This window comes from Papio anubis, chromosome 4 (genome assembly GCF_008728515.1).
Source record: "Papio anubis isolate 15944 chromosome 4, Panubis1.0, whole genome shotgun sequence".
Classification (NCBI taxonomy): domain Eukaryota; kingdom Metazoa; phylum Chordata; class Mammalia; order Primates; family Cercopithecidae; genus Papio; species Papio anubis.
Window position 1 is genome coordinate 48,708,868 of NC_044979.1, and position 24,176 is coordinate 48,733,043.

The following is a 24,176-nucleotide window of genomic DNA, read 5'->3' on the forward strand; positions in this document are numbered from 1 at the left end:
TCTTGGAGACAGAGATTAGAGTAATGCAACCACAAATCAAATAATGCCTTACAGCCCACTAGAAGTTGGAAGAGACAAAAAACAGATTTTCCTCTAAAGCCTCAAAAGGATTTGTGAAAGTGCTGACAACCTGATTTCAGACTTCTGGTTCCCAGAACTCTGGGGCAGTAAATTTCTGTTGTTTTAAGCCACCCTGTTTTTGGTAATTTGTTACTGAAGACACTGACTACAGCCCCTTTTTGCACATACACTCTTGAAATAATCTGCAACAAAGAAAACTGTGCCTTTTTTTAATTAAGCATGCAAAAATGCAAGAAATACATGGATATTTGTCTTCCAGCAACACCCATTCATTTTCATACTGCCTCCGCTTCTGTAAAATATTTTTTGTGAGTATACCATTCTGTTGGCCACTGGATTATGTGACCAACAGAGGTTAAAACTAAATTCATTCAACTTGCCACATATAGCATTTAATTAAGAATACTATGAGCAGGACTCCACATGATGAAATGAAGTCAGTTGGTGGTATTGACCTCAAACATGCCCTCTCACGTCCTAGATCCAAGCAGCCACACAAACCCATAAATGATTGCAGTCTACTTTAGAGAGCCAGATGTCTTCTTCCTTAAGGTTCTGAATAGGCATTTCCATTTATCCTGAGTCATTCATCCATATAAAGTAGGATATATCAGCAATTGCACAGGCTCTACATTGACCAATAAGGAGGAAATCTATAGCAATTCCAGTATCCCTAACATCCCTAGTCAGTGAGTTGAGGCCAAGCTGAATTCCTCCGAGTTCTGTGATGGTAATTTTATTTCTTACTTCAGCTGAATTTCAACAAATATTATACGATTTTTTCTAATTTGATGACTCACATTGTGGGAATAACTGCCAAAAGCATCAAATGAATAAGGAGTTAGTTATCCCTCTACAAAACTACCTTGGAAAAGTAAGGGCAGCCTCATTTTGAAGAAAATTCATTAGCCTTATAGTTTACTGGTGGCGTTTCCTTAGAGATTTGAAGGACTCGTCACCACTTCCAAGACTCAAATCACAATGTTTTTGTAAGTGAATCAGGCTAATCTCTAGCTTTTACACAAGGACTATACACATATGCATATGCATATGTTTTCCCAGGAGAGAAAATATATATTTCAGTTGTTGAGGTTCTGCTGCATGGGACCTTCAACAATCAGTATTGGGCACAAGTTGACACTGCCTCTCATGTGTCTTCCAGGGCCACTTGTAAGGCTTAGGATAGAGTTTAGTCCCTGATTTTGGAAAGACTCTGAAGGCAGTCAGTTTAATCTGTCTTGTATGTTTATGTCAACATTGGGTGCTATTCATTTGCTTCATGTAATGACTGAGAACATGGATGGTGGACTTACAGAGGTGTTGACAAGACTTTTCTTTGGGAGGTACAAAAGTTGGAATCATTTCCTGTTGTTTGAGATAGACTTTTGGTGTCATTAGAAGAAAAGGTAGATAAATTGCAATTCAAGTTGTCTGGTTAGCATAACTGACCCAGCAGACTGTTTAAAGTATGTGCAACAGTTTGTCTTGTCCTTACCGAGATATTTTTCTTGGTATGGAAGGAGTCAGGGCAGATCTAACTATTATTAATGTGCCTCCCCTGTCTAAATCTCAAAGGCTCAATGGCTTTCCTTCTCAAGGGCCACAGTGGTTGCTTTCCTACCGATAACCCAGAATTGTTGTTTCTATTTCCATGAAGTGGAACTTCACAGTTCCAAGCATCTTCTGCACACACCCATTGCTTTTACATAATAGACTTAGATTTGAGGGAAAAGGATATTGTTTTAAAACTCACAGAGGGCCCAAGTGTCCCTCTCTTTGACTTTAAGAGCAGTGTGCTTAACCAACAGGTCATTATACTTATGACCTGCTACTATATTATATGAATTCAACAGGACAATCAAGGTGGCTGCCCTAAAATTAATTTTTGACTATCTAGACTCCCTTCTGCTAGGTTATCACTCAGACAGAATATGAATCAGGCCAACCTGGGGTTCTTGTTAGGAGGAGGAAAGAACAATGTTTCCCAGGAATGTCAGATAATTTTTTGAATTTTTGATAGTCACAAGTAAAGATCAAAGATCTGGTATAGTCAATCTGCTAAGAATAGTCGATCTGCTAGGAATAGACAGGGTCAGGCCCATGGAATGTGACCTCTTTCACTTAGTGAAAATAGAGTCAGCCTTTTTTCCCATTGATCCACTGACTTTACTTCAGACAATAGAGTAGGGGCCATATTATATCATAAAAGCATAGCTGTCACTTTTTCATGTGAGGTCAAGATGCTGCTGAAGCTAAGCCAGCTGTGATACTGAATACACCATTTTTTATTCAGCAGGGGAAGATTATGGGGCCCTTCCTTCCTTGGTAATCATTCAATCTGAGTTGACCAACACCAAATTAGGAATATCAGGGTCAACATTATTAATAAGGCCTCTATAGGTCATACATTCAGTGGTGACAAGAGCCCAGTAGAAATTGTAATAGGGTCCTTACTTTTTTTGTATAAATGTAGGGGGTATAAGTACAGTTTTATTACATGAGTATATTACATAGTGTTGAAGTCTGGGCATTTAGTGTAACAATTACCTAAATGATATATATTATAGACATTAATTTCTAATTTCTCACCCCCCTTCCATGCTCCCACCCATCTAAATCTCCAGTGTCTATTATTCCACATTCTATGCCCATGGGTACACCTTTTTTAGCTTCCATATATAAGTGACAACATATGTTATTGGACTTACTGTGTCTAAGTTATTTCACTTAAGATAATGGCCTTCAGTGCCATCCCCATTGCTGCAAAACATGTGTTTTCATTCTTCATTATGGCTGAATACTTCTCCATTGCATATATATGCCACGCTTTCTTTATCTAGTCATCCATTGATGAACACTTAGGTTGATCCTATATCTTTGCTAGTGTGAATAGTACTGTAAAAAACATGAATGCAGGTCTCTTTTTGATATAATTATTTTTCCTTTGGGTAGATACTCAAGAGTGAGAATATTGGATGGAATGAAAGTTCCATTTTTACTTCTTTGAGAAATCTCCATACTGTTTTCCATAGAGGTCGTACTGATTTACATTCCCACCAACAGTATATAAAACCCTCCCCTTTCTCTGCATCCTCACCAACATCTGTTATTTTTGAGACTTTAACAATAGCCATTTTGACAAGTGTGAAATGATATCTCACGTGATGTCAATTTGCATTTCTCTGATGATTAGTGATATTGAGCATTTTTTCATATGCTCCTTGCTCATTTGTATGTCAGATTTTGAAAAATGTCTGTTCATGTCTTTGCCCAATTTCTAATGGGGCTATTTTTTGTTTGAGTCGTTTAAGTTCTTTGTAGATTCTGGATATTAGTCTCTTGTCAGATGCAAAGTTTTCAAAGATGGTGTAACTATTAGCTATGTCAGGAAGGCAATAGGTATAAAACTCAAAGGCGTTCCTCCAGCTAGATTCTTTACCAGAGCCTCCAACTGACAAAATCGACAGTCTCAAAGATTTGTAACTCGAAGACGTCATTAAGTAAGTGAAATGTGTTTAGTGTAACAGAGAAATTTACTTTTTAATTTAACTTAGCTAGTTTAATTTATGTAGACCTGTGCTACTAGTCACATACAGCCATTTAACTAAATTTAAAAGGCTGTATTTAAATTTAAATTTAACTAAATTTAAATTTAAATTTAGTTAAATGGCTGTATGTGACTAGTAGCACAGGTCTACATAAATGTCAGTTGTTTGAATTACATATAAACCAATAAGAGAAAGAAAGAAAGAAAGAAAGAAAGAAAGAAAGAAAGAAAGAAAGAAAGAAAGAAAGAAAGAAAGAAGAAAAAAGAAAAGAAAAGAAAAAAAACACACAGATGGATTCTATAAAGAATATTCTAGGAGAACAAAGGGAATATCTTATGGTACTCAGGATTTTAATGAATTGTAGGCCTGTGAAATATCTTTACTTTATAGACCAGGAAAATATTTTTTAAAAATGAAAATCTTGTCATCTATAAAAGGATATGGGTGACAGTGGACAGAAGCCAAACTATGAATTAAGTACTTTTCTGATTATAAAAGAGCAACAACCAGAACAAAATTTACAATCAAAGATAAAATAATTTAAAATAATTTCTCCTGAGGCTTAAAAAAGAATACCTATGTAGGAAAAGAGCGCTCATTAAACGTTAGTTGAGTTAATGCAAAGAGACACCAGGAAAAATTATCTTAAACTTCCCATAATAGGTTAATGAAAATAATTCTGTACTTACCCAAATTTCCTCAAGAAAACAAAAATCAAGCTGTTTTTGGTGTTCTATTTGCAGTAGATTATTACTGAACTGATAGTGTCTATAGAGTTTTGACATTAATTTTTAGTGTTTTTCAAATTTTATAATAATCTACATGTTTTTGATATTTGAAAGAAAAGAGAAAAACATTCTGAAAATGCTCAAGGGCTCAGAAAATTTACTAAACATGCATATGTCTGGACAAAATGGTTAAAGAGTAACTCAGTCAGCTAACAGTTTAATTAAAATAGAAACACAAGAATATAAAATTACTAGTGTATCTGAATACATGGTAAGCATTAAAAATAATAGTTAATAAAAATTGCATCTAAAAGTACTTTAGTATGTTACAAATCTGAAAGGTAATGTTAACTTTACTATTTTGAGAATATGTTAAATGTAAATGACTTAAAGATAAGTGGGATATTAAGATATATAATACACTTACCAAAACCCATGTATGCAAGAATGGGTGGAAAATAAAAATATAGCAAATACTTTATTTATTTGTCATCTTAAGTTGTTATATAGAATAATAAATGTTAAAAACTTTTTAAAAAATTTTTAGGAGGAAGTATTTGTAAAATAATAACTAGTAAACATTGACAAAACATTAAGACTATTGAAAATATAGCAAAAGTTTTAAATTTTTGAAAAAGTGAAACAAAATATGAAAATTAGAAAAGGTTTTGCTCAAAGTAAATACAAGTAAACATATGTATTATGGTAATAAACACAAATATTTATTTTTTCTCTATCACAGAATAATCTTAGAAATCTGTGCTGCTTATGTGAGTGAAGACTAAAACTTTCTTAGAAATTTAAAAATTAAAAGAACTATACAGTTTTATTCAATAAATTCAAATCAAATGAAAATAACATGGTTAATTTTACATGAAATAGTAAACATATTAAAAAGCACTAAATGAGGAAGAAGGTAATTTTGTATTCATAAGAAGTGCAAGTATTAAAAATATATTTGTAAAGCATTGTGGTTTAAAATCCAGGGTATTAACATATAAAGAAATATTAAAAATGCAAGAAAATGTTGGAAACATAACTGTGTGTGAATTGAATAAGCCTTTATTCACTTTCTTATAATAAAGACAAAGTAGATAATGTCAGAAGATTTTATAATATCATCAATAAAGCTGCAAAATTTATTTTTATCATACTGAAAGATAGTTATGCAATAAGCAGGAGAAAAATAAAAGAATTATTATCAGAAAGCAATAATCAATGTAATTAGATTGTATTATTAAAAAGCAAAAATCAAATAATGAAAATTATATTTTTTACAGAGAATATCCATTTATACATAGAATATCAAACAATCTGTAGAATGATTCTAAATTTGAATTTACAAATTGGCAAGCCAAAAGATAAATCCATGAGTTTGCCTACATCAAAGCAAGAAATCCTACTGAGAATAGTATGAGCAGAATTCTTCAAAACAACTAGGACATGTGTGGGTGTTTATGAGAAAGAGAGGAGAGAGGGAGTGACAAAAAGAGAGGGAGGGAGAGAGAATTATGAGTTTAGCAAGATATCTAGATATAAAATTCATACACAAATCATCTGCATTTCACAAAGGCATGAGTAGTTCGAAGATGCCATTAAAATATTATTTATAATATAAATAATAAAAAGATACCTGGGGAAAAAATCCATTGTAAGATGGAAAATATATGCAAACATAAAACTGTATTTAAATAAAAGTTAAATAAACAACATACATATTCACATATATAATAAGATACAATTCTCACAAAATTCAATTATATCTTTAGCTTAATTTAAAAAATAAAAACTCAAGAGTTAAAAATACTTCAGTAGATTTTAAAATATATTCTATACTATATACAGCAGGATAGACAGATAATAATTCTTCAGGCAGCACAGAAGATCCAACCAGGTATCAGGAGTTGTACAGCCAGAATAATTAAGGCAGACTGGCATTGTCTCAAAGATAAACAAACAAGCAAACAAGCAAAAGGCAATGAGAAATTTTAAAACCTAAACATTAATCTACAAACACATGAAAATATTATTTATCATAGATAGCATTTTATATTTACAGGTGAAAATTGTAAATTTTACATAAATAGTTCTGAGGCAATTTGTTACTTACCTGAGAAGAAATGTAAGTAAACAGATACATAATTCACCAAATTTACAAATTTAATTTAAGTTGGATTAAGGAATTATATATGTGTATGTGAATTGGGAAGAAGTATAAATATGAAGAAATTATGTATGTGTATGTGAATTGGGAAGAAGTATAAATATGTAGTGTATGTGATTGAAGTTAAGTTGTTATCAGCTGTTATAACCTAGGATGTATAACATAAGCCTCATAATCACCACAAACAGAATATCATAGGAGAGACACAAAAGCAAAAATGAATAAAGGAGTATCACTAAAAATTTAAGAAATCAACAAACACAATGGAAAACAGCAAAAAATCAAAGAGAAAAACAAAGGAACTCTAAGACAGAGAACAACAAAATGGCAATAGTAAGCACTTCCCTATCAATAATTAAACATAAGTGGACTTAACTCTTCAATCAAAACACATAAAGTGGTTAAATTGATAAAAATATAAGACCCACCTAGATTTTGTCCTCATATTCCATGCAAATAGTAAACAAAAGAGAGCAGGGGTGACTGTATTTACATCAGGCAAAATGAATCTTACATCAAAAACTGTCAAAAGAGACAGAAGGGCATTATATTATAATTAAATGGATCCATTCAACAGGAAGTTATAACATGTATATATACCCACACACACATATATATATACACACACACATATATACACACACACATATATATATATACACACACACACCCAACAACAGACAACATAACCATATAAAGCAAACATAGACAGGACTAAAGGGAAACATACAGAGCAATACGATAATAGTAGGAAACTTCAATAACCCAGTTTCAGTAAGAGATAGAGCATCCCTACAGAAAAATCCAGAGGGAAACACTAGACTTGAGCATTATGACAGGCCAAATTGACCTAACAGATACATACAGAATATTTCACTAAATAGCAGCAGAATATATGTTCTTTTCAAGGGCATGCAGGAGATTGTCCAGGATAAATGATATGTTTTGTCACTACATGAGTCCTAACAAATTTAAGGAGACTAAATTCATAATAAGATCTTTCCAACCACAAAGGAATGGTGCTAGAAATCAATAACAGAAGGCCAGTTGGAAAATCCACAAACATGTGGTTATTAAACTAAACAGTTCTAAACAACCAATGGGTCAAAGAAAAAGTCAAAAAGAAAATCAGAAAATATCTTCAGACAAATGAAAATAAAAACACAACATACTAAAACTTAAGAGATGCAGCCAAAGCAATACTAAAAGAGAAGTTTATAGTGGTAAATGCCTATATTAAAAACAAAAGAAGATCTCAAGCATTCTAACATTACCACTTCATGAAGTTAGTGGATGAAGAACAAACTAAGCCCAAAATTAGCAGAAGGAAAGAAATAATAAAGATTAGAATCAAAATAAATAAAATAGAGACCAGAAAAACATTAGTTAACAAAAGTGAAGTGCTTTTTTGAAAAGATAAACAAAATGGACAAAGCTTTAGATAGACTAAGAAAATGAGAAAGAAGATTTCAATAACATCAGAACTTGAAGAGGAGACATTACAACCGATACCACAGAAATAACAAGGATCCTGAGACTACTACCAACAATTTTATACCAGTACATTGGGTAAACTAGAAGAAACAGATAGATTTCTAGAAACATACAACATAGTAAGAACGAATCATGAAGAAGTAGAAAATCTGAGCAGATGAATAATGAATTAGAAGATTGAATGAACAATCAAAACCCACCCAACAAAGAAAAGCCCAGGACCAGATATCTTCACTGATAAATTCCACCAAACATTTAAATAATTAATGCCAATCCTTTTTAAACTTTTCCAAAATAATTAAAGATACCCCTTTAAAACTCATTTTATGAAACCAGCATTGCCCTGATACCAAAGCCAGACAAAGATACAAGATGACAAAAGTAACGGTCAATGTCCCTGCAGAATATTCATACAAAAACCCTCAACAAAATACTAGGAATCTGAATTTAACATTACATCAAAAGCATCATAGACCATAATCAATTGGAATTTATTTCTGAAATGCAAGGATGGTTTAATATATGTAAGTCAATAAATATAATACCTTACAATAACAGAATGAAGGGTGAAAATCACATGATCATCTCAATTAATGCAGAAAATGCATTTGACAAAATTCAACACTTTTTCATGATAAAAACATTAAACAAACTAGGTATAGAAGGCATTTACCTCAATATAATCAAGGCCATATATGAAAAGTCTACAGCTAACTTCAGACTTAATGGTGAAAAATTCAAAGTTTTTCCTCTAAGATCAGGAGTAAGACAAGAATGCCTACTCTTGACGTGTCTATTTAACATAGTAAATGAGAGTTCCAGGCGGGACAATTAAGCAAGAAAATAAATAAATAAATAAAAGGTCACCCAAGTCTAAAAGAAAGAAGGAAAATTGTGAATTTGCAGATGATATGTTCTTGTATTAACAAAACCATTAAGATTTCACAAACAACTGTTAGAACTATTAAATAAATTCAATAAAGTTGCAAGAAATGAGACCAACATGCAGAAAACAGTTGTCACTCTATACACTAACAATGAATATCTGAAAGGGAAACTAAGAAAAACGGTGTCATTTACAATAGCATCAAAAAGAATGAAATGCTTAGAAATAAACCTAAGAATAAAATACTTAAGAAGGAGGTAAAAGATTTGTGTACTGAAAAACTGAAAAACCATACAACATTGCTGAAATAAGTTACAGAAGAAGAAAATAAATGGAAAGACATTCTGCAATCATGGATTAGAGGATTTAATATTATTAATATAATTTAATATTATTAAAATGTCCATACTGTCCAAAGTGATCCATAGATATGAAGTTATCCTCATCCTAACCCCAATGGCATTTTTTTTAAAAGAGATAGAACAATCCTAAAACACATATGTAACTAAAAAGAAACTGCTAAGAGCTAAAACAATCTTGGGAAGAAAGAACAAAGGCATTACAGTCCCTAACTTCAAACTATATTACAAAGCTGGAGGGAGAAGATGGAACAAGATGGCTGAAGGGAAGCCTCTACCTAGCATCTCTCACTGGGAACATTAAATTGAACAAGTATCTACACACACACACACACACACACACACACACACACCCCAAAACAAACAAACAAACAAACAAAAAAACACCTTCATAAGAACCAAAAATCAGATAAGCAATCACAGTACCTGGTTTCAACTTCATATCACTGAAAAAGATACCAAAGAGGGTAGGAATTGAATTATATTGAATTCAGTGTTGAATTGCTGAATTCCCACATTCCTTAGCAGTGGCAGCATGGCATGGAGATAGAATCTGTGATTTGGGGAAAGGGAGAGCACAATGATTTTAAGACATTGCATTGGAACTTAGTGCTGCCCAGTCACATCAAAAACAATGCTAGGCAGAACTTAATCAGTGCCCATGGAGGGAGCATTTAGACTAGCCTTAGCCAGAGGGGAACCATTGGAATCTGCATTCCATCAAGCCTCAGCACCATGGGTTAAAGGGCTCTGGTATTCGAAATAAACTTGAAACGCAGTTTAAGTCACAAGAACTGCAATGCCTGGTCAATTTCTGGTGCTGTTTTGGGTTCAAAGCCAGTAGGCATGGGGGGCACCCAACCTAGTGAGACACCACCCAGGGTGACCAAGGAAGTGCTTGTGCCACATGTCCCCTAACCCCAAGCAACACAGCATGCAACTCCAATTGGGACTCCTTTCTTCTGCTTGAGGAGAGGAGAAGGAAGAGAAAAGAATATTTTGTCTTTTAACTTGGATACCAGCTCAGCCACATGAGGACAGGGTACTGGGCAGAGTCCTGAGGCATCCGTTCCAGGCTGTCATTCTTGGATGACATTTCTAGAGACACCCTGGGCCAGAAGGGTACCTGTTGTCTTGAAAGGAAGGACCTAGTACTGAGAGAATTCATCACTTGCTGATTAAGGAGTCCTTAAGCCCAGAATAATCAGCAGTGGTACCCAGACAGTACTCACTGTGGGCCTTGTGTAAGACACAGAGAGAGAAACTTCATTTGCTTGGGAGAAAGTAAAAGAAGAGAACAAAAGGCTTTGCATAGCAATTTTAATAATTCTTCAGGATCTCATAAAGACCACCAAGTTGCTACTTCTACGAGTCTGCAAGATCCATGGTGTTACTGGGCTTTGGGTGGATCCTAATGGAAATACAGCTACAGTGACCAAAAACAAGATCACAGCACTCAAGTACCTTCAAATACCTGGAAAGCCTTACAAGAAGAACTGTCAGACACAAGCCCAGACTGTGATGACTACAATAAACACCTAAATCTTCAATGCCCAGACACTGATGAACATCCACGAGCATCAGACCATCCGGGAAAACATAACTTCACCAAACAAACTAAATAAGGTACTAGTAGCAAACCCTAGAGAGACAGTGATATGTGACCTCCCAGATAGAGAAGTCAAAATAGATTTTTTTGAAAGGCAACAAAATTCAAGATAACACAGAGAAAGAATTCATAATGCTTTCAGATAAATTTAACAAAGAGATGGAAATAATTTAAAAGAATCAGGTAGACATTCTGGAGTTGAAAAATGCCCATGACATACTGATGAATTCATCAGAGTCTCTTAATAGCAGAATTGATTAATCAAAAGAAAGAATTAGTGAGTTTGAAGACAGGCTATTTGAAAATACATAATCACAGGAGACAAAAGAAAAAAAATAAAAAAGAATGAGAAATGCCTATAAGATCTGGAAAACAGCCTCAAAAGGGCAAATAAAAGAGTTACTGACTTTGAAGAAGAGATGGAAATATGGGGGAAGAAAGTTCATTCAAAGGGATAATAACAGAGAACTTCCCAACTCTAGAGAAAGATGTAAATATTCAAATACAAAAAGGTTGCAGAAAACCAAGAAGATTTAGCATGAATAAGGTTACATCAAGACATTAATTGCGCAAACCCCGAAAGGTCAAGGATAAAGAAAGGATCCTAAAAGCAACAAGAGAAAAGAAACAAATAAAGTACAATGGAGCTCCAATATGTCTGCCAGCAAACTTCTCAGTGTAAATCTTACAGGCCAAGTGAGAGTGGCATGATGAATTTAATGTGTTTAAAAAACAAAACAAAAGGAGCAGTTTTATCCTAGAATAGTACATCTAGAAAAAATAAAAGACATTCCAAAACAAACAAAAGTTGAGGGTTTTTAGCAATACCAGTTCTGTCCTTCAAGGAATGCTAATGGGAATATTTTAACCTGAAAAAAGGATATTAAAGAGCCATATGAAATTATCTCAAGGGAAAAAACTCTCTGGTAATAGTAAATACATAGAAAAACATACAATATTATAATACTGTAGTTGTGATGTATAAACTACTCATGTCTTGAGTAGAAAAACTGAAAGATGAACTGATCAAAAATAGTAACTGCAACAACTCTTCAAGACATAGACAGTAAAATATGATATAAATATAAAAAACCAAAAGGTAAAAAGTGGAGAGTTAAAGTGTAGAATTTTATTAGTTTTCTTTTTACTTGTTTATGTAGTTTTAAGTTGTCATTAGTTTAAAATAATGGGTTACAAGATATTACCCAAGCCTAATGGTAATCTCAAATTAAAAAACAGATACAAAAAAATAAAAAGCAATAAATTAAGAACTACCACCAGAGAAAATCACCTTTACAAAAAAAAAAAAAAAAAAAATGGCATGGGTAAGTCTTTATCAACAATAACACTGAATGCAAATGGATTCAACTCAAATCAAAAGACATAGAGGGCCAAAAGGATTTTTAAAAAGACCCAATGATCTGTTGCCTGTAAGAAACTTCATCTATAAACATGCACATAGACTAAAAATAAAGAGATGGAAAAAGATATTTCATGCAAATGAAAACCAGTAAAGAGTAGGAGTAGCTATACTTAGCCGAAATATATTTCAAGACATAAACTATGAGAAGATACAAAGACGGTCATTATATAATGATAAAGTGGTCAATTCAGCAAGAGGATATTACAATTTTAAACATATATGCACCCAACACTGGAGCATCCAGATATATAAAGCAAGTATTATTAGAGTTAAAGAGACAGACTCTAACACAATAATAGCGGGGACATCGATTTCAGCATTGGATAGATCATCCAGACAGAAAATTAACAAAGAAACAGACTTAGTCTGCACTATAGACTAAATGGACCTAATAGATATACACAGAACATTTCATCCAATGGCTATAGAATGCACATTCTTCTCCTTAGGACATGGGCTATTCTCAAGGATAGACCATGGGATATATCACAAAACAAGTCTTAAAAAATTCAAAAAACTTGAAATTATATCAAGTATCTTATTCTGTGACCACAATGAAAGCTAGAAATCATTAAGAAAATAAATTTTGGAAACTATACAAAGACATGAAAATTCAGCCATATGCTCCTGAATGGATCAATAAAGTAAGTAAGAAGAAAATTAAAGCATTTTTTGAAGCAAATGATAATGGAAACACAACCTACAAAAACCTTTAAGATACACCAAAAGCAGTACTAAGAGGAAAGTTTATAGGTATAAGAGCCTGTATCAACAAAGTAGAAAAACTTCAAATAAACAACCTAACAATGCATCTTAAAGGACAAAAACAGCAAGAGTAAACAAAATTTAAAATTCATAGGAAAAAAGAAATTATAAATTTGGAAGATAAATAAATGAAATAGAAATGAAAAAGCAATGAAAAAGAAAGCAATGCAGAAATGAATGAAATAGAAATGAAGAAAACAATGCAGAAGATTAATGAACTAAAAGGATGTTTTTGGGAAACATAAACAAAATTGACAAATCTTTAGCCAGACTAACTAATAAAAAAGAGAGAAGGCCCAAATAAATAAATTGAGAGATCATAAAGGAGGTATTACAATTGGTACTGCAGAAATTCAAAGGGTCATTGGGGCTACTGAGAAACTATATGCCAATAAATTGAGAAGTCTGGAAGAAATGTATGAATTGCTAGATACATACAACCTACAAAGACTGAACCATGAAAAAATCCAAAATCTGAACAGAGAAATATAACAAGTAACAAGATCAGAGCTGTAATAAAAAGTCTCCCAGCAAAGAAAAGCCTGGGACCTGATGGCTTCACTGCTGAATTCTGCATAATATTTAAAGAAAATGAATGCCAATCCTACTCGAATTATTCTGAAAAATAAAGTAGAAAGGAACACTTCCAAAGTCATTCTACAAGGCCAGTGTTACCCTGATACAAAACCAGACAAGGACACATGAAAAAAGAAAACTACAGACCAATATCACTGATGAACATTGATGCAAAAATCGTCAACAAAATACTAGCAAATTGAAGTCAACAACATATTAAAAAGTTCATTCAACATGACCAAGTGGGATTTACTCAAGGGATGGAAGAAAGTTTCAACATATGCAAATCAATTAATGTGATACATTGTATTAACAGAATGAAAGACAAAAACCATATAATTATTTGAATTGATGCTGAAAAAGCATTTGTTAAAATTCAGCCTTCTGTTATGATAACAACTCTAAAAACATGGATATAGAAAGACCACATCTCAGCACAATAAATGTCATGTATCACAGGCCTGTCATACTGAATGGGAAAAAACTGACAGCCTGTCCTTTACGACCTGGAACATAACAAGGACGCCCACTTTCAACACTCAACATAGTACTGGAAGACAAGAAAAAAAATAAAGGGCATCAAAATTAGGAAAGAGAAAGTCAAATTATCTTTGTTTGCAGACAACATGATCTTATATTTAAAAAAATACCTAGAGACTGCACGAACAATTATAAGATTTGATAAAGGAAGCCAGTAAATTTGCAGGTACAAAATCAGCATACTAAAATCAGGAGCATTTCTATATGCCAACAGTGAACAATCTGAAAAAGAAATCAAGAAAGTGATTCCATTTTATAATAGCTACAGATAAAGTAAAATACCTGGGAATTAACTTATGCAAAGATATGAAAGATCTCTACAAGAAAAATTATAAAATATAGAAAAGGACAAAAAAATTGAAAGATATTTCATGATCATAAATTGGAAAAATAAATATTGTAAAAATGTCTGTACTAAAGATTCAATGCAGTCTCTATTAAAATACCAATGATGTTCTTCATAAAATATAGTAAAACACAATTCTAAAATGTATACGGAATCACAAAAGACTCAGAATACCCAAAACTATTTTAAACTGTAAAGAAAAAAAAAACTGGAGGAATCACATTATACTTCAAATTATACTTCAGAGATATAGTAACCAAAATAGCATGATGCTGGCATAAAACCAGACCCATAGATCAGTGGAACAGAATAGAAAACCCAGAAACAAATCCATACACCTACAATGAACTGATTTTTTATAAAGTTGCCATGAACATACAGTGGTGAAAAGACAGTCTCTTCAATAAATGGTGCTGGGAAAACTGGATATGCATATGCAGAAGAATGAACCTAGACTCTTATCTCTTGCTTGTAAAGATCAAATCATAAAGAATTAAGGACTTAAATTTAAAACCTCAAACTATTTAACAACTCCAAGAAAACATGGGAGAAATTCTTCAGGACATTGGTCTGGGCAAAGATTTATTGAGCAATATCCCACAAGCGCAGTCAACTAAAGTAAAAATGGACAAATAGGATTACATCAAGTTAAAAAGTATCTGTATAATGAAAGAAACAATCAACAAAGTAAAGAGACAGCCCACAGAATGGGAGAAAATATTTGCAAGCTATCTGTCTGGCAAGGGATTAATAACAGAATATGTAAGGAGCTCAAACAAATCAATAAGAGAAAATCTAATAATCTGATTTAAATTGGGCAAAGATTTGAATAGGCATTTCTGAAAAGAAGATGTACAAATGACAAACAGGTATATGGAAATGTGCTCAACATCATTGATCATCAAAGAAATGCAAATCAAAACTACAACGAGATAGCATTTCACTCCAATTGAAATGACTTTTATCCAAAAGACAGGCAATAGTAAATGCTGGAGAGGATATTATATAAAAGGAGTCCTTGTACCCTGTTGGTGGGAATGCAAATCAGTACAAACAATATGGAGAACAGTTTGGAGGTTCATCAGAAAACTAAAAATACTGCTGCCATATGCTCCAGCATCCCACTGCTAGGTAGATACATAAAAGAAAGGAAATCAGCATATTGAAGATATATCTGCACTCCTGAGCTTGTTGCAGTACTGTTCACAATAGCCAAGATTGAAAGCAACCTAACATCCATCAACAGTTAAATGGATAAAGAAAATATAGTACATATATACAATGAAGTACTATTCAGCCATAAAAAAAAAAAAAAAAAAAAAAAAAATTAGGTCCTGTCATTTGCAACAACATGGAGGGAACTAGAGGTCATTATGTTAATTGAAATAAGCCAGGCACAGAAATACAAACTTCACACATTCTCACTTATTTGTGGGAGCTAAAAATTAAAACTATTGAACTCATGAAGATAGAGAGAAGGATGGTGTACCAGAGGCTGGGAAGGTAGTGAGGGAGGTGGGAGAAAAGTAGGAATGATTAATGAGTACATTAATATACTCACATAGAATGAATAAGATCTAGTAGTTGATAGCATAACAGTGTGACTACAGTCAACAATATTTTATTGTACATTTTAAAATAACCAAGAGTTGTAATTAGATTGTTTATAACACAAAAATGGATAAGTACTTGAGGTGATGGATACCCCATTTACCCTTATGTGATGATTACACATTATATGCCTGTATCAAAATATCTCACATACCCCATAAATATATATACCTTTTATGTACCCACAAAAATTAAAAGTAAAAAAAATTAAATATACTAAAAAACTAAAGTGATTAAAAGAGTATGGAACTGACATAAAGACAGTCACAGTGACCAGTGAAAGAAAACAGGGAAAGAATAAGTAAACTCGTGTATACAGTCAAGTGATCTTTGATGGAATTGCCAAGAATACACAGTGGGGAAAGGATATTCTTTTCAACAGATGGTACTGGGAAATTGAATGTCTCCATGCCAAAAAAAAAAAAAAAAAAAAAAGAAATGAAATTGGACCCGTAACTTGCACCACACAAACAAATCAACTCAAAATGGACTAAAGACTTAAAAGTAAGACCTGAATCCATAAAACTCTTTGAGAAAAAGATGGGGGAAGTGCTTCTTGACATTTGTCTTGGTAATGATTTCTTGGGCATAACACCAGAAGCATAAAAAAAAGCAAATCTAGACAAGTAAAATTATATCAAATGAAGAAGCTTCTGCACAGCAAAGAAAACAGTCCAAGTGAAAAGGCAACCTACAGAATGGGAAAATATTGTAAGTTCATGTATCTGATAAGGGGTTATATCTAAAATACATAAAGGACTGCAACACTCAATAGCAAATATGTGTGTCAAAAGATAAGTGATGGTGAGGATGTGAAAAAAATTGAAACCCTTGTATATCGTGGGAATATAAAATGGTGCAGCTACTATGTAAAACAGTGTGGTGGTTCCTCAAAAAATTAAAAACAAAACTACTATATGATTTGACAATTCCATATCCAAAGGAAATGGAGTCAATATCTTGAAGAGATATCTGTGCTCCCACATTCATAGCAACATTATTCACAATAGCCAAGATATGAAAACAACAAAATGTTCATGGGCAAATGAACAAAATAAATATAGTATATGCATACAATGGAATATTATTCTGCCTTAGAAAGAGGAAAATCCTGCCATTTGCAATAGAGTGGATGAACCTGGAGGCTATTATACTAGTGATATGCTATCCACAGAAAGTCAAATACTGCATGATCCCATTTATATGAGTCATCTAAAATTGTCAAACTCATAGAAACAGAGGTTAGAATGGTTAGAAAGGGCTAAAGGGGAGGGAGAAATGGGGAGTTGTTCAATGGGTGTAAAGTTTTAGTTATGTAAGAAGCATACATTCTAGAGATCTGTAGTACATTGTATTGCCAGTACTTTAACATTGCTGTATTGTACACTTAAAAATGTGTGAAGCAAGTAGATTTCAAGTATTCTTACACACACACACACACAACCAACCAAAAAAAAAAAAGATGCATGAGAAAAATTTTGGAAGTGAGGGATGTATATTGCCTTTATTGTGGTGATGGTTTCATGGGTGTATGCATATGTTCAAATCCACTAAATTGAATACATTAAATATATGGAGTTTTATTTTACAACAACTACACATTAAATAAAGCTGTTTTTTTTTAAAAAAAAAAAACTCAACTGTAAAAATTTCAGTTAGATATGGACAAAAGATAAAAGAGACATTTCAGTGAAGAAACATTTCAAATGGCAAATAAAAGAAGGGAAGATTCTCCATCATTAACCACTAGGGAAATGTAAATTAATACCACAATGACAGATCACTATCTATGTATTAAAATGACTGAAACTTAAAAAAATATATAGTAACAAAACCAAATACTCGTGAAGATGTGGAGAAAATGGATTACTCTTACCTTGTTTGTGGAAATGTAAAATTGTATAGACACTTTGGGTAGCATTTTGGCAGCTTCTTTAAAAACTAAACATTCAACTACTATATAACTGAGCAGCTGTAAGCCTGGGTATTTATATCAGGGATATGAACACTTATGCTTCTACAAAAACTTGTAGAGAAATATTTACTGCAATTTCCCTCATAATAGCCAAAATGTGGAAACATTAATGTGTGAATAGACTTTGGTTCACTCGTATCATAAAATATCACTGGGTAATAAAAAGTAATGACCTATGGTTGTACAAACAAGCCTAGATGAATCTCTAGAGAACTAAGCTAAGTGTGAAAAGGCAATCTCAAAAAATTACATATTGTTTGATTTTATTTATATAACGTTCTTGAAATGACAAAATCATAGAGCTGGATAACATAGTAGTCATTGCCAGGGATTAAGGGTGTTGGACAAGGAGGTAGATACGGCTATAAAACGGAGGCATTCTTGTATAGCTGAAAGTGCTTTGTATTTTAACCATAAAAATGTCAGTATACAGGCTGTATATAAAAACTCCATTACAGTTTTTCAAGTTGTTGCCATTGGGGGAAATTGGTTGAAGGATACAAATGTTCTCTTTGCTTCATTTCTTCAGCTGTATTTTAAAATAAAGCTAACTCAACATATAAAGCTTAATTTCAAAACAATTTTAAAAACAACTGCTCATCAAAATATACCATAAAGAAAGTTATGAAACAAAACTCTATCTGGGATAAGTTGCTTTCAATGGTAATAACTGACAAAGTATTGTACTCCAAGTATATAAAATATTTCTACTAATCAATCAGTAAAAGGCAAATGACAATAGGAAATTGACATAGGCACAAATAGTCAAGTCACTAAGGAAACACGAATGTCCCATAAAATAAATCGATGCCTGGGCTCATTGATAGTAACGTTGCTATTTAATAATAAAAGCTTTGACTTTACCTCATCAGATTGTCAAAGCAATGTTTTTCATTGTTAAATGTTCGTGAGGATATAAAGAAAGAAAGATTCACATACACTGAAGGTAGGAGTACAGTTTGCTAGCAACACGACAGAAAACAAATTTGTATTACCTGATACATTTAAATATGCACACAAAAAACTGCTTTAAAGTTCATATGGAACAAAAAAAGACCCCACATCTCCAAGACAATCCTAAGTCAAAAGAACAAAGCTGGAGGCATCACGCTACCTGACTTCAAACTATACTACAAGGCTACAGTAACCAAAACAGCATGGTACTGGTACCAAAACAGAGATATAGACCAATGGAACAGAACAGAGTCCTCAGAAATAATACCACACATCTACAGCCATCTGATCTTTGACAAACCTGACAAAAACAAGAAATGGGGAAAGGATTCCCTATTTAATAAATGGTGCTGAGAAAATTGGCTAGCCATAAGTAGAAAGCTGAAACTGGATCCTTTCCTTACTCCTTATACGAAAATTAATTCAAGATGGATTAGAGACTTAAATGTTAGACCTAATACCATAAAAACCCTAGAGGAAAACCTAGGTAGTACCCTTCAGGACATAGGCATGGGCAAAGACTTCATGTCTAAAACACCAAAAGCAATGGCAGCAAAAGCCAAAATTGACAAATGGGATCTCATTAAACTAAAGAGCTTCTGCACAGCAAAAGAAACTACCAGCAGAGTGAACAGGCAACCTACAGAATGGGAGAAAATTTTTGCGATCTACTCATCTGACAAAGGGCTAATATCCAGAACCTACAAAGAACTCAAACAAATTTACAAGAAAAAACAAACAACCCCATCAAAAAGTGGGCAAAGGATATGAACAGACATTTCTCAAAAGAAGACATTCATACAGCCAACAGACAGCATGAAAAAATGCTCATCATCACTGGCCATCAGAGAAATGCAAATCAAAACCACAATGAGATACCATCTCACACCAGTTAGAATGGCGATCATTCAAAAGTCAGGAAACAACAGGTGCTGGAGAGGATGTGGAGAAATAGGAACACTTTTACACTGTTGGTGGGATTGTAAACTAGTTCAACCATTATGGAAAACAGTATGGCGATTCCTCAAGGATCTAGAACTAGATGTACCATATGACCCAGCCATCCCATTACTGGGTATATACCCAAAGGATTATAAATCATGCTGCTATAAAGACACATGCACACGTATGTTTATTGCAGCACTATTCACAATAGCAAAGACTTGGAATCAACCCAAATGTCCATCAGTGACAGACTGGATTAAGAAAATGTGGCACATATACACCATGGAATACTATGCAGCCATAAAAAAGGATGAGTTCGTGTCCTTTGTAGGGACATGGATGCAGCTGGAAACCATCATTCTCAGCAAACTAACACAAGAACAGAAAACCAAACACTGCATGTTCTCACTCATAGGTGGGAATTGAACAATGAGATCACTTGGACTCAGGAAGGGGAACATCACACACCGGGGCCTATCATGGGGAGGGGGGAGGGGGGAGGGATTGCATTGGGAGTTATACCTGATGTAAATGACGAGTTGATGGGTGCTGACGAGTTGATGGGTGCAGCACAGCAACATGGCACAAGTATACATATGTAACAAACCTGCACATTATGCACATGTACCCTAGAACTTAAAGTATAATAATAATTTTTAAAAAATTAAAAAAAAAAATAAATACGCACACACCCTACAAGTCCAAAATTCCACTCCATAGATACTCTAGAGAAACTTTTGCACGTGTGAGAAAATATAGACATGTTTATAGCATCACTGTAAGTAAAAAGAAAATTAAAAACCAAAAAAAATCAAACAACTCCTATCTATTGACAGTAAAACTAAGAATAAATTGCAATACATTCTTACAATTGAGTGCTGTATGACACTGAAAATGATTGAACTGTACAAGACCTGGATGGATCTCAAAAAAAATATTGTTGATTAAAATAAAAGTACCAGAAGTATATACACTGTATGATTTCATTTTTAAAAATCAGGCTAAACTAAATGTTACATTGTTTAGGAGCACACACAGGTACAGTAAAATTATAAAGAGAAGCCAGATAGTAACTTACACAAAATTCAGAAAGGAGAGGACAATCATGAGGAAAAAAATTTGGCATTTTTAATACTTAGTTTCACCATTATTTCTTAAACTTTCTCAATTATTAAAGTTTTTGAATATTTGTAAAATTATAAATTATAATCATCATGTTTGAATGGGTGTAGACTATTATAACTTGACATTTCTTGTATCTTTTAATATTTTTGCTGTTCGTTTTATTTAGAATTCTCAACAAATCATTTTTCTGTAGCCATGTGTGCATTTCTATTAATCAAAAGTTCATCCTCTTTTAACAATCTGTCATTTCTTTTTTGACTACAACAGATGAAATATGTTCTGACTGAATCACAGTAGTGGAATGCTCTCTGTGTGAAAATCTAACATATTTTATATGGGGCTGTAATTCATTATCTAAAAAACAACTTTATGATACGTGGAGTGTAGAAGTACAATAAATGCCGATATTATCTTGGAAGATTTGAAACATTGATATACTCTTTCAGAACTTTGATTTATTTTAATTTATGCCAAATCATATCATAAAATCAAAATTTCAAGGACCAATGCATTAATTAGAACTTAGAAGAGTATTGTCCACAGGATATAAAATAGGTAAGCCTAGAAAAAGAAGGAGTATTTGGGGGGTATGTTTGTGTGTGGCTTTGTGTGTATTTCTGTTAATTTTGTTTTGTTTGCTTATTTGTTTTGTGGTTTTCTTGTCCATTGGTGTACAGGGTTCTTAGTAAATATATTGCTTGGTTTATTTGGTTTATTTCTTGGATCACTCTAAAATGTTTCTTTTTGTGAATAATGTCAACAGCGAAGTAGGAGATTTGAAATATGTTTACTTACTTGTTTTTAATCAGGAAATTGCATATTGTCACTCTGATCCTTCTAAAGTCTTTAAAAAAATACCTCTCTCAATGGTAGCTGCAAATCAGCATAGATATTAAATCCAGATTCTGTGATTACCTCCTCCAGCTTATAAGAAATTAGCCCAAGCTCATGTAGTGTTAATAAACAGTAGTGACAGGGAGGAGTGGGAGCCTTGTTTAATGTGCTTTTTCTCTCTAAGAATAGAAAAGAACATGTGGATTGGAGATACGAATTTTCATTTGCTCTTTTAGGTACACATTTTATATTCTTTGTGTTGAGATTTGTTAGACATTGTAAAAACCCTGAGAGAAACCCCAACTCACTCTATTTTTGTATAATAGGTTGCATGTTCACTAAACTTACATTCCTTAAAAAGAGTTTAACTTTATTACTTTAAAGTATGCCCATACATTTCTTGCATTATTTCTGACTTAAATCCAAACTATACTCATCCTTCAAAGTAAAAGTTTTAACAATGATTATTCTCCTGTCAGCCTCTTAATTGTAACATTTCTAAACACTCCTCTGTTCTCAAGTGTTGTTGATTTGCATAACTTCAAGTAGTAGTTTTTAACCTTCTTCTTATCTATGCAAGTATTTGATTATTAAGATTTTTCTAACCGCCCAGAAGTGACTGTTGTCTCTCTCTGAGCCTCTATATCAACTTTGGAAAGATAAGGAGGTGCTCAGACTTCTGCACAATTTGATATGGCCCTTACTCCTGCTCCTCTACCCCAATATTCACAGTCTTACCAGAATTACAACCTTGCAGTCATCAAAACTAACATGATTCGTTGTTTACTCATCTTTCTATCAGTCATCTCAAGAAGACAAGGATTCCCAGGTCATCTTCATCTCCCACAATCCCATTTCTAGAAGGTTTCATGTTCAGGGAGGAATCTCCCACCCCCATCACCCTCCTCTCTCTGAGCACTCCCTGGGTTATTTTTCCCCTATCATGTATCACTCTCTGGCATACAATTATTTATCTCCCGACTGGACCCCCTCCTGGAGTGTAAGCTCCCTTAATCCAGAGATCTTTTTTTCCCCTTCTCTCTCACCTAAGACAATTCCAAACAAACTTACATACTAAGTAACTATTTGTTAGATGAAGGCATAGATGAATGAATGTATGAACTAGAAAAAAAAATACTGTGCTGCTTTGGCACAGATTTGGAATTAGAATTTCTTTTATTTTAACCTATTATTGTATCATGAGAAGACAATTTTCATTTTGTTATCTTTGTTAGGATGTTTAATGCTATTAGTTTGCTCCCTGATTATGAGAATACTTACAGCTTTGATTAGATGAGTTCTTTGTAACTATCTTTTACCAATTGGAATTTTCTTTAGACAATTCTAATAACTATACAAAGATTGGTGGAACAGAAACCCACTGTTCCTACTGAATTAGGTCTTCTCGATTGCCCTTCTCCTGAAGCATATTGTGTGTGTACTTCCCCGGCTTTGAACACCAATGAAGTTAATCTTACGATTAAACTTGTTTCCAAGTATTTTGGTGGGCTGAGTGTAAAGGCTCACTCACCCTTGTTATATATTACATAGCTATTATTATCATCTTTATTTTACTAATGGGGGAATTGGAGTTTGGGACATATATTCTAGGCACCTTCATCTGGAAATAATGAGCATGGGTAAAAGAGGAATGTATATGCATAGAAAGTGACAAGATTCACGTTGAATTTGTAGTGCTGTATTCCAAAAGGGACTGTTGAACTCTTCTTACATTAAACAAAAATAAAAACAAACTTTAACAAAAATTAAGAAAAACAATAATCATTTCTACAATTTGTATGTTGTGAGTGCTTTATAATTGGATGATGATGGTGATGATGAAATGACATAAGGCTGTGGAATGCAGTAACTCAAATGTGCATATGGGTTTATATCTAGGTATGACGTATAATTATGCATTTTATTTATCATCTATCTATCTATCTATCTATCATCTATATAGTTATATATAGTTATTTATGATACTGAATCAGACTACTGTCTTTAAAGCTTAGACTGAAGGACTCAGGATAGAAACTTATTGTAACAGAGGCAATGTAAATGGTTTAATACTTGTGTAGTATGTGTCAATTCGACAGAAACAAGGGTTCTTTCTTTGAAAATATCAATATACAAAGACCATATTTTCAGGCATTTATTTCTATCTATTCCGTATATGCAGTGGCAGTGTTAGGTTGTATGCCATAAGAAAC